This window comes from Zea mays, chromosome 6, assembly GCF_902167145.1.
Source record: "Zea mays cultivar B73 chromosome 6, Zm-B73-REFERENCE-NAM-5.0, whole genome shotgun sequence".
NCBI lineage: Eukaryota > Viridiplantae > Streptophyta > Magnoliopsida > Poales > Poaceae > Zea > Zea mays.
The window spans coordinates 125,441,036-125,452,147 of NC_050101.1; positions in this window are offsets into that span (position 1 = coordinate 125,441,036).

An 11,112-nucleotide genomic window follows, 5' to 3' on the forward strand; every position below is an offset into this window, starting at 1 on the left:
CGGTTCGCGATGATAAGGGGGGAGGAGCCGACACAAACATACAACCGGCTCAAGACCCTTATCAACAAAATAAGGAGCTACGGGAGCACGAGATGGACGGACCACGACGTCGTCCGCCTAATGCTAAGGTCATTTACCGTTCTTGATCCTCATTTGGTGAACAATATTCGTGAAAATCCCAGGTACACCAAGATGTCGCCCAAAAAAGTTCTTGGAAAATTCGTTAGCGGGCGAATGATGATCAAGGAGGCGAGGTACGTGGACGACGCCTTGAATGGTCCGATCAACGAGCCGCAACCCCTTGCTCTCAAGGCAACACGAAGCAAGGAGGCGCTACCTAGCAAGGTGGCACAGATTGAGACAGCCGGACTTAATGATGAAGAGATGGCTCTCACCATCAAAAGATTCAAGACGGTGCTTAAAGGTCGCAAGGGACAGCCAAGCAAGACCAAAGCCAAGGGGAAGCGCTCATGCTTCAAATGCGGTAAGCTTGGTCATTTTATTGCTAACTGTCCCGACAATGATAGTGATCAGGATCAAGGGAACAAGAGGGAGAAAAAGAAGAACTATAAGAAGGCAAAGGGCGAGGCTCATCTTGGCAAGGAGTGGGATTCGGACTGCTCTTCGTCCGACTCCGACAATGAAGGACTCGCCGCCACCGCCTTCAACAAGTCATCCCTCTTCCCCAACGAGCGTCACACTTGCCTCATGGCAAGGGAGAAGAAAGTAAGCACTCATAATACTAGCACTTATGCTTATTCAAGTGAGGATGAGTCTAGTGATGATGATGAGATAGATTACTCATGCTTATTCAAGGGATTAGATAGAACCAAGGTAGACAAAATTAATTGATGCCTTGAATGATAGGAATATACTTTTAGAAAAGCAAGAGGATTTGTTGTATGAAGAGCATGATAAATTTGTAGAAGCTCAGAAATCTCTTGCTCTAGAAATTAAGAGGAATGAAATGCTCTCTAGTGAATTATCTTCTTGTCATGAAACTATTGCTAAGTTAAAAAGTTTTAATGATGATTTAAATGCTAAACTAGAAGTAGCTAGTAAATCTAATTCTTGTGTAGAAATTGTTGAAACTTGTAATAGGTGTAAAGATTTTGACATTGATGCTTGTAGTGATCATTTAGTTTCAATTTCCAAATTAAATGATGAATTAGCTAGTCTTAATGCCCAACTTAAGACTAGCAAGAATGAATTTGACAAGCTAAAATTTGCAAGGGATGCCTACACGATTGGTAGACACCCCTCAATTAAGGATGGTCTTGGCTACAAGAGGGAAGCCAAGAACTTGACAAGCCATAAGGCTCCCATCTCCGCCAAGGAGAAAGGGAAGGCCCCTATGTCTAGTAGTGTGCAAAAGAACCATGCCTTTATGTACTATGATAGAAGACAAACTAGAAATGCTTATATGAGTTGTAATGTATATAATGCCTTTGATTCTCATGCCATGTTTGCTTCTAGTTCTTCTTATGTGCATGATAGAAATGTTGGTAGGAGAAATGTTATTCATAATATGCCTAGGAGAAATGTCGTAAATGTTCCTAGGAAAGTTAATGAACCTTCCACAATATATCATGCTTTAAATGCTTCTTTTGCTATTTGTAGAAATAATGGGAAGATAGTTGCTAGAAAATTAGGGGCAAGATGCAAGGGAGACAAAACTTGCATTTGGGTCCCTAAAGATATTTGTGCTAACCTTGCAGGACCCAACACGAGTTGGGTACCTAAGACCCAAGCCTAAATTTGCCTTGCAGGTTTATGCATCCGGGGGTTCAAGTTGGATTATCGACAGCGGATGCACAAACCATATGACGGGGGAGAAGAAGATGTTCACCTCCTACGTTAAAAACAAAGATTCCCAGGATTCAATAATATTCGGTGATGGGAATCAAGGCAAGGTAAAAGGACTAGGTAAAATTGCAATTTCCAATGAGCATTCTATCTCTAATGTGTTTCTAGTGGAGAGTCTCGGATATAATTTACTATCTGTTAGTCAATTATGTAATATGGGATATAACTGCTTATTTACAAATGTAGATGTGTCTGTCTTTAGAAGATGTGATGGTTCACTAGCTTTTAAGGGTGTACTAGATGGCAAACTTTACTTAGTTGATTTTGCAAAAGAAGAGGCCGTTCTAGATGCATGCTTAATGGCTAAGACTTGCATGGGCTGGCTGTGGCATCGCCGCTTAGCACATGTGGGGATGAAGAACCTTCACAAGCTTCAAAAGGGAGAACACGTGATAGGTCTAACTGAAAGCTCCCTTGTGAGTTTTGGTGTTTGGATGACAACTCAATTAAAGGACTAACAAGTGTGTTGAGTGTTGAACAGGTGCTCAGTGTAAAGCTGACAGGGTTCAACACAACCCAAGGACTAGATGATGATATATAATGGGCATCACAAGTAAGATGGACATTGCAAAAGTGATACTCAGATGCGTAGCTCGGAAACAACTGATCAAGCCAAGGACGGAGGCAAGAAGAGCTTCGAGGTACCAAGTGCACGGGAGAAGGTCAAGGAGACTGAGGAACCCAAAGCCAAGGGTGAAGAAGAAATCTTGCAAAGTCAAGGGTGATCGAGTTGAGAACAGCTACGGCACATCAAGGATCACTATATAAGGACGTGACTTACAACCAATGAGGTAACAGCTACAGTTACGTGGTGTAAGTCATAAGGCTCAAGATCAAGCTCTAAGAAGGAGATCAAGGTCACTAGAAGGAGAACAAGTGTCAAAACCAGAACTGGAAGCAGCCCAAAAGAGCTAAGTTCATCTTGATCTTCAGTATGGGTTGTTCCTATGTTTGGAGATGTTCTATGTGACCTTTACAGGATGTTGGAGCTAAGAAATGTCAATCTAGATCAAGTCAAGCCAACTTGATGATTTATAAGTCCAACATCAAAGCTCAAGCATGTGAAATGCTGTAGATGTAACAATTAAGAGAAGGTATGTTTCTAGACTTAGTACATTGGTTTTTGTGTACTAACATATTTGTCTAAGTGTTAGAAACAGAGAAAAGAAGAAAAGAAAAGAGATGCAAATACTTGGCTGTGTACAGCCGAGACTCAGCTCAGTCTGGCACACCGGACTGTCCGGTGGTGCACCGGACAGTGTCCGGTGGCGCACCGGACAGTGTCCGGTGCGCCAGGCTGACTCTGGTGAAAAGGCCGCTCTCGGGAATTCGTCGGCGATGTACGACTAAAATTCACCGGACTGTCCGGTGTGCACCGGACTGTCCGGTGAGCCAACGGTCGGCCGGGCCAACGGTCGGCCGCGCGATCTGCGTGGGACACGTGGCCGAGCCAACGGTCATATGGGGGCACCGGACTGTCCGGTGTGCACCGGACAGTGTCCGGTGCGCCAACGGCTCCAAGACAGCAACGGTCGACTGCGCCACTTATGGAAGGAGATCGGCACCGGACAGTGTCCGGTGGTGCACCGGACTGTCCGGTGCGCCACCCGACAGAAAGAAAGTATTGCCTTCCAAATGGGATTCCAACGGCTCCTAGGCCCCTTGTGCCTATAAAAGGGACCCCTAGGCGCCTCCAGCAAGAAATAAGTGCAGCCAACAAGTATAGACTTCACTCGAATCAATTCTCGCTCTCCCTCTTGTGTGTAACTCTATAGTTTGTGTAGAAGGCACAGCTATAAGCCTTTAGAGAGTGGAGAAGAGCTGCTAAGAGCTAGAGCAAGGTCTTGAGCGTATCGTTACTCTACCGAGGTGCTGCCGAGAAGTCTGTAAGCAGCCACGGTGTTGTTGTAACCCATCTCAATAGTGAAAGGCTCTATCTGTCATACTGACAGATCTGAGCAAACGGAGGAAGGAGTTGAAATAGACTCCAAGCCCAGGTGTGGCTAACTCCAACGAGGACTAGGCAAGCATTTCAGGCTTGGCCGAACCTCGGGATAAATCCCTGCGTCTGTGTGCTCTGTTCTGTATTGTATCCTGACTCTCTGTCTTACTCGTCTTTATATCTGCACTTCAATACTTATCTGTGGTATAAGCTTTATTTGAAGTGCAGGACATTTTGAGACAGGATCTTCTATTCCGCTGCAACCTACTCGAAGAGTCTTCTCACTTCACTGCGTACTAAGACTTCGAGTAGAGTAAGATTTTAAGTAATAAAGTAATAAGTTTTATTCGCCTATTCACCCCCCCTCTAGGCGACATCCAGATCCTGTTCCCGGGTCAAAGGGATCTTTCAATTGGTATCGGAGCTAGGCCTCTCCAGTGTGGGCTTAGCCGTCCGGAGATGACAATGTCGTCACAAGAGGTAACTGTAGAACTTCTTTTAGGCGATGGTTCTAATTACAAGTCTTGGTCTGTCTCTATTTATAATACTTTCATGAGTGTTGATCCTGAAATGAGACAAGTCTTTAGTAGAAGTATTTTTCCTTCTAATGTTAGTAAAAATCCTTCTAATGAAGAACTAAGATGTCTAACTCTAAATCACCATGCTTGCAACATCTTAGTTGATTCTCTATCTAGAGGTGCCTATTTTGCCATCTTGAGTAGTGATAGTGACTTAATTTTTGATGCTCATGATCTATGGACTAAACTTAAGTTAAAATTTTTTAAGTCCACATGCACTTCCACTGCTCCCTCTGTTGCTAGTGATACTAACTTGTACAAGGGAGAAGAACAAGAACGATGGGCACCAAACGATGAATCCACCTCGTCGACAAGTTTGTTTTCCACTAATAATAAGTGTCTTATTGCTAACAATGACGATGGAGACAAAAGTCAGGATGAGGAGGAAAATGAGGATGATAGCGAGGATGAATCCTCATCACCACAAGAAGAGGAGATTCGCCGTTTCTACACCCATCTCAACAAAGAAGACAAAGCGCTCTTGATTAAGCTGTTGAGAAGGAACAAGGAACAAAGCGAGATGCTTCTCAGGCTAGAGGAGACTCTCATCAAAACAAACAACAGCCTGGAGAAGATGACCAAAGAACATGAGGAGCTAAAGTGCTCTCATGATGTCTTGGTCCAACGGTATGATTCAATTTTAATTGAGCAAAATAGTAATGATGATGCTATATCTTGTGTTGCTCAATTTAAAATGGAAAATGCCATGCTTGAGAGAGAAGTAGAAATTCTAAATTTAGAAAAGCTTGCTCTAGGTGAAGAGTACGATGTGTTGTCATATTCTCATAATAAAATAATTGATGATCATATCATGCTTAATGTTGCTCATGAGGTTATAATTACGAACTTAAATTCATGTGAACCTCATTCTCGCACGTGTGCGCATTTGAATTGTATATCACCATGTGCTAACCCCTGTTGTTCAAAAGAAAGCCCATGTTTGAATAAGCATCAAGATGCAGGGTCACAAAAGAAATTGTGTGAGAACAAGAAGAAAAGACAACTAAGGAGAAGACGCATTGCTCAACTCTCTCAAGATATCCACGGGCGCGTGGTGAAGAAGCTTGAGAAAGGAAAAACTGCAGCAAGTGTTGAGCTTCATAAAAAAATTGTTCCTAAAGATGAAGAAATCAACATGAGCTTGGAAAAAGGTAAAGATTTACTTAATCATGTTGTTTGCACTGACCTTTTCTCTATGTCATCAAAAAGCAAAAAGAGAAGAGGAAAAAGGAGGTGTTTCAAGTGCAAGAAGCTAGGCCACCTTATCGCGTCTTGTCCATACAAAGACAAGGATGAAGGGACAAGGAGTTGTTTTGGATGCAACAATAAGGACCACATGATCACTTCTTGTCCGCTATTGATGAACCAAGCACATGCACTCTCCAAGATGACCCCCACTAAGGAAAATAACAAACAGCAAGTGTCATGTCAAGTTGAGCGACGCTTCTGCTACAAGTGTGACGAGCAGGGTCATCTATCCAAGGTATGTAATAAAGGTAAGGCTCCTAAACAAGTAAAGTTGTCTCAATCTCATTTGCTTAGGAGACCCAAATCATATACTTGTGCTAGATCTACAACGAGCTCACCTAGAACTAGCACAAAGACTATTTGGGTGCCAAAGGCACTTTTAGTTGATCGTTATGGACCCATCCCGAGGTGGGTACCAAACTGTGCTAACTAGACCATGCAGGTGCCTTGAGATGGACTGGAGACCATGGGAGAGCTTAAGACTGTTATCTAAAAATGCTTAAGCTGTCAGTTGTTTTGGTGTTTATTGACCCAAGGTTGAATTATTGTAAAACACTAATCCCATGTTCATCTCAAGTGAAATAAGGTGTATAGGTCCTGAACCATTATTGGTGAATCAAGTAAAGGACTTTGATGAGAATCTACAACGTGCTCTCCAAAGGACGGTACCCGTGTATTTTAAGTACATAACTGCAATTTAGTGTTGCTCTTAAGTTAGCTTGTTGTGCTACCTGTCTTTGGAGTAGTGATGCTTTATGATTGCCTGTGCTAAATGAATCATAATGATGTTTGTTTAATCATGACTAGTGCACTAAAGGATATATCTTTTGAATCATTCATGGGTAGCTCTTTCATTTGTTATATCCACAGCGAGTAACCCTCTTGGTGTATATGGATAAACATGTAACTGTGTGTAAGTCATGCTATGTGCAAATATGACATTTTGTTTAGTCCATGTTCACATGATTACCCTGGTTTGGTATTGTGTGAATTTCAAATCCATGTCGTGCCCTTTTGAGCTATGAGATGCGTAAGGAGCCCTGAATTGGTGATAACAAGTGCTCTCATAAAGGCAAAGGTATGGAAAATGGAACTGTGCAATTTTATTGAATATCTTGAAGTTCCATTAATTGTGATCATAGCTATGTTCTTGTCTTTCAATTGGTAGTATCTTGGTTTAGATGATTTATGCCTTTAAAATGTTGTTTCCTTTGGTGCATCTAAGAAACCTTCTTAATTATGGCATGCTTAGACATTACGCTTTATATGCATGATTGTGTTCTTCAATTGGTACAGGTGGTACAATGATTGTCATGTATGTGGTACAATGATTAGCATGCATTGCTATATTAAGTCAATCTTTCATTTGGTACTCAATTGGTATTTCTTTGTGATGAAATTGAGAGTATGCCTTGACCAAGATATGTTGTAATCCCCTCTAGTTCTGAGAAAGCTAGAATGTGCAAAGTGCAAGTCATCTAATACTTGATGCACAAGTTTAGGGGGAGCACACATAACTTGTATTTTTAGACTAATTGTTTCTTGAGTGATCTTGTATAGTCTCAAGGTGGAAAAGAGAAGATGAGCAAGAAATGGAGCAATCAGGACTTGGGTACCTCCGTAAGTCAAGTAATTGGTATCTTAAGTCACGAGTAATTGCATATTTCTAGATTGCTCATGCTCTATAAAATTTGGTGATACTAGATGCTTATTCTTTAATATCATGGAGCTACGATAATAAATGATCTTGCAATTGGTATCTTTCAATTGGTAGCCATGGTAGTTTGCTTTAATTGACATCTTGTGATAATCATTAGAATAGAAGTTTCTTCTTGTGCCCAAAACTATAACTTGTTCTAAGTTTGGTGTCTTAGCAACAAGAAAAGGTTAGGATAAAGAATCTGGCACAAGTGTGGAGAAGCTCTCAAGAGATTAAATACTTTCAAGATGGGAAGTACACTACAACATGGTAAAGGTACAAAAGGAAGTAGTAATCTTTTTTTTCATTAAATGTTGGTAGTGCATATGCTCACTAAGTAAGGGGGAGTGTTGATAGTGTGTCTCTCCTCCTTAACACCCTGCTGTCCCTTGACATCATCCTATGTTCTTGCATGAATATGGTTTTGGTGGTTGATGTCAAAGGGGGAGAATTTGTGCATTAGAGCTTATCTCAACCTGAGAGGAAAGCTTATCCTAAGGGGTGATGTGTCAGTTTGAGCTTTGCTAGTGTGTTATTCATATGCTTCCTGCAGTATTATATGTGTTGCATCATATGGACTAGTGTTTCCGCTGCGATGAATTATTTGGATTCTATAGTATAATAGATAGTCATATGGTTAATGGTGCTTTAAGATTGCTTTAAATTGGTATCTTAGTTTAAATTGGTATCTTAATGGTGAATAGTGGTAGGTTGATATTCCTGTGATATATTCACTAATTTGAATGATGTTTAACTCTGATTATGTGCATTTGTGTGTTATAGCATCATGGTTTGATTCTTGACACAATGCATTCCAAAAAGTGCTAAGGTGTAGAAATGCTTCGAATTGCCTAAGTATGTGCAAATTGGCATATAAGGCCAAAATTATGAATCTGAAGTAAGCACATATTTAGGGGGAGCAATTCTATAAACTTAGAATTCAAAATTTGTGCTTCAAATCTTATTCTTATGTAAGCTTTAATTGTGTTGCCATCAATCACCAAAAAGGGGGAGATTGAAAGCTCCCTTGTGAGTTTTGGTGTTTGGATGACAACTCAATTAAAGGACTAACAAGTGTGTTGAGTGTTGAACAGGTGCTCAGTGTAAAGCTGACAGGGTTCAACACAAGTGAACAAGTGTGATGGCCCAAGGACTAGATGATGATATATAATGGGCATCACAAGTAAGATGGACATTGCAAAAGTGATACTCGGATGCGTAGCTCGGAAACAACTGATCAAGCCAAGGACGGAGGCAAGAAGAGCTTCGAGGTACCAAGTGCACGGGAGAAGGTCAAGGAGACTGAGGAACCCAAAGCCAAGGGTGAAGAAGAAAGCTTGCAAAGTCAAGGGTGATCGAGTTGAGAACAGCTATGGCACATCAAGGATCACTATATAAGGACGTGACTTACAACCAATGAGGTAACAGCTACAGTTACGTGGTGTAAGTCATAAGGCTCAAGATCAAGCTCTAAGAAGGAGATCAAGGTCACTAGAAGGAGAACAAGTGTCAAAACCAGAACTGGAAGCAGCCCAAAAGAGCTAAGTTCATCTTGATCTTCAGTATGGGTTGTTCCTATGTTTGGAGATGTTCTATGTGACCTTTACAGGATGTTGGAGCTAAGAAATGTCAATCTAGATCAAGTCAAGCCAACTTGATGATTTATAAGTCCAACATCAAAGCTCAAGCATGTGAAATGCTGTAGATGTAACAATTAAGAGAAGGTATGTTTCTAGACTTAGTACATTGGTTTTTGTGTACTAACATATTTGTCTAAGTGTTAGAAACAGAGAAAAGAAGAAAAGAAAAGAGATGCAAATACTTGGCTGTGTACAGCCGAGACTCAGCTCAGTCTGGCACACCGGACAGTGTCCGGTGGCGCACCGGACAGTGTCCGGTGCGCCAGGCTGACTCTGGTGAAAAGGCCGCTCTCGGGAATTCGTCGGCGATGTACGGCTAAAATTCACCGGACTGTCCGGTGTGCACCGGACTGTCCGGTGAGCCAACGGTCGGCCGGGCCAACGGTCGGCCGCGCGATCTGCGCGGGACACGTGGCCGAGCCAACGGTCATATGGGGGCACCGGACTGTCCGGTGTGCACCGGACAGTGTCCGGTGCGCCAACGGCTCCAAGACAGCAACGGTCGACTGCACCACTTATGGAAGGAGATCGGCACCGGACAGTGTCCGGTGGTGCACCGGACTGTCCGGTGCGCCACCCGACAGAAAGAAAGTATTGCCTTCCAAATGGGATTCCAACGGCTCCTAGGCCCCTTGTGCCTATAAAAGGGACCCCTAGGCGCCTCCAGCAAGAAATAAGTGTAGCCAACAAGTATAGACTTCACTCGAATCAATTCTCGCTCTCCCTCTTGTGTGTAACTCTATAGTTTGTGTAGAAGGCACAGCTATAAGCCTTTAGAGAGTGGAGAAGAGCTGCTAAGAGCTAGAGCAAGGTCTTGAGCGTATCGTTACTCTACCGAGGTGCTGCCGAGAAGTCTGTAAGCAGCCACGGTGTTGTTGTAACCCATCTCAATAGTGAAAGGCTCTATCTGTCATACTGACAGATCTGAGCAAACGGAGGAAGGAGTTGAAATAGACTCCAAGCCCAGGTGTGGCTAACTCCAACGAGGACTAGGCAAGCATTTCAGGCTTGGCCGAACCTCGGGATAAATCCCTGCGTCTGTGTGCTCTGTTCTGTATTGTATCCTGACTCTCTGTCTTACTCGTCTTTATATCTGCACTTCAATACTTATCTGTGGTATAAGCTTTATTTGAAGTGCAGGACATTTTGAGACAGGATCTTCTATTCCGCTGCAACCTACTCGAAGAGTCTTCTCACTTCACTGCGTACTAAGACTTCGAGTAGAGTAAGATTTTAAGTAATAAAGTAATAAGTTTTATTCGCCTATTCACCCCCCCCCTCTAGGCGACATCCAGATCCTGTTCCCGGGTCAAAGGGATCTTTCACTAACCAATGTTCATTTCGAAAAAGATAGACCTTGTGCAGCTTGTCAAGCAGGGAAACAGGTGGGAGGCTCTCATCACACCAAAAATGTGATGACAACATCAAGACCCCTGGAGCTGCTACATATGGACCTCTTCGGACCCGTCGCCTATCTGAGCATAAGAGGAAGTAAGTATGGTCTAGTTATCGTTGATGACTTTTCCCGCTTCACTTGGGTGTTCTTTTTGCAGGATAAGTCTGAAACCCAAGTTCGAGCGACGATTCAAAGGGATCATCCCGTCGACCAGATATTGGGTGATATTAGCAAGGGAGTAACTACTCGCTCGAGATTAGTTAATTTTTGTGAGCATTACTCTTTTGTCTCTTCTATTGAGCCTTTCAGGGTAGAAGAGGCCTTGCTAGATCCGGACTGGGTGTTGGCCATGCAGGAGGAACTAAACAACTTCAAGCGCAATGAAGTTTGGACACTGGTGCCTCGTCCCAAGCAACATGTTGTGGGAACCAAGTGGGTGTTCCGCAACAAACAGGACGAGCACGGGGTGGTGACGAGGAACAAGGCTCGACTTGTGGCAAAAGGTTATGCACAAGTCGCAGGTTTGGACTTTGAGGAGACTTTTGCTCCTATGGCTAGGCTAGAGTCAATTCGCATCTTGCTAGCATATGCCGCTCACCATTCTTTCAGGTTGTACCAAATGGATGTGAAGAGCGCTTTCCTCAATGGGCCGATCAAGGAGGAGGTGTACGTGGAGCAACCCCCTGGCTTCGAGGATGAACGGTACCCCGACCACGTGTGTAAGCTCTCTAAGGCGCTCTATG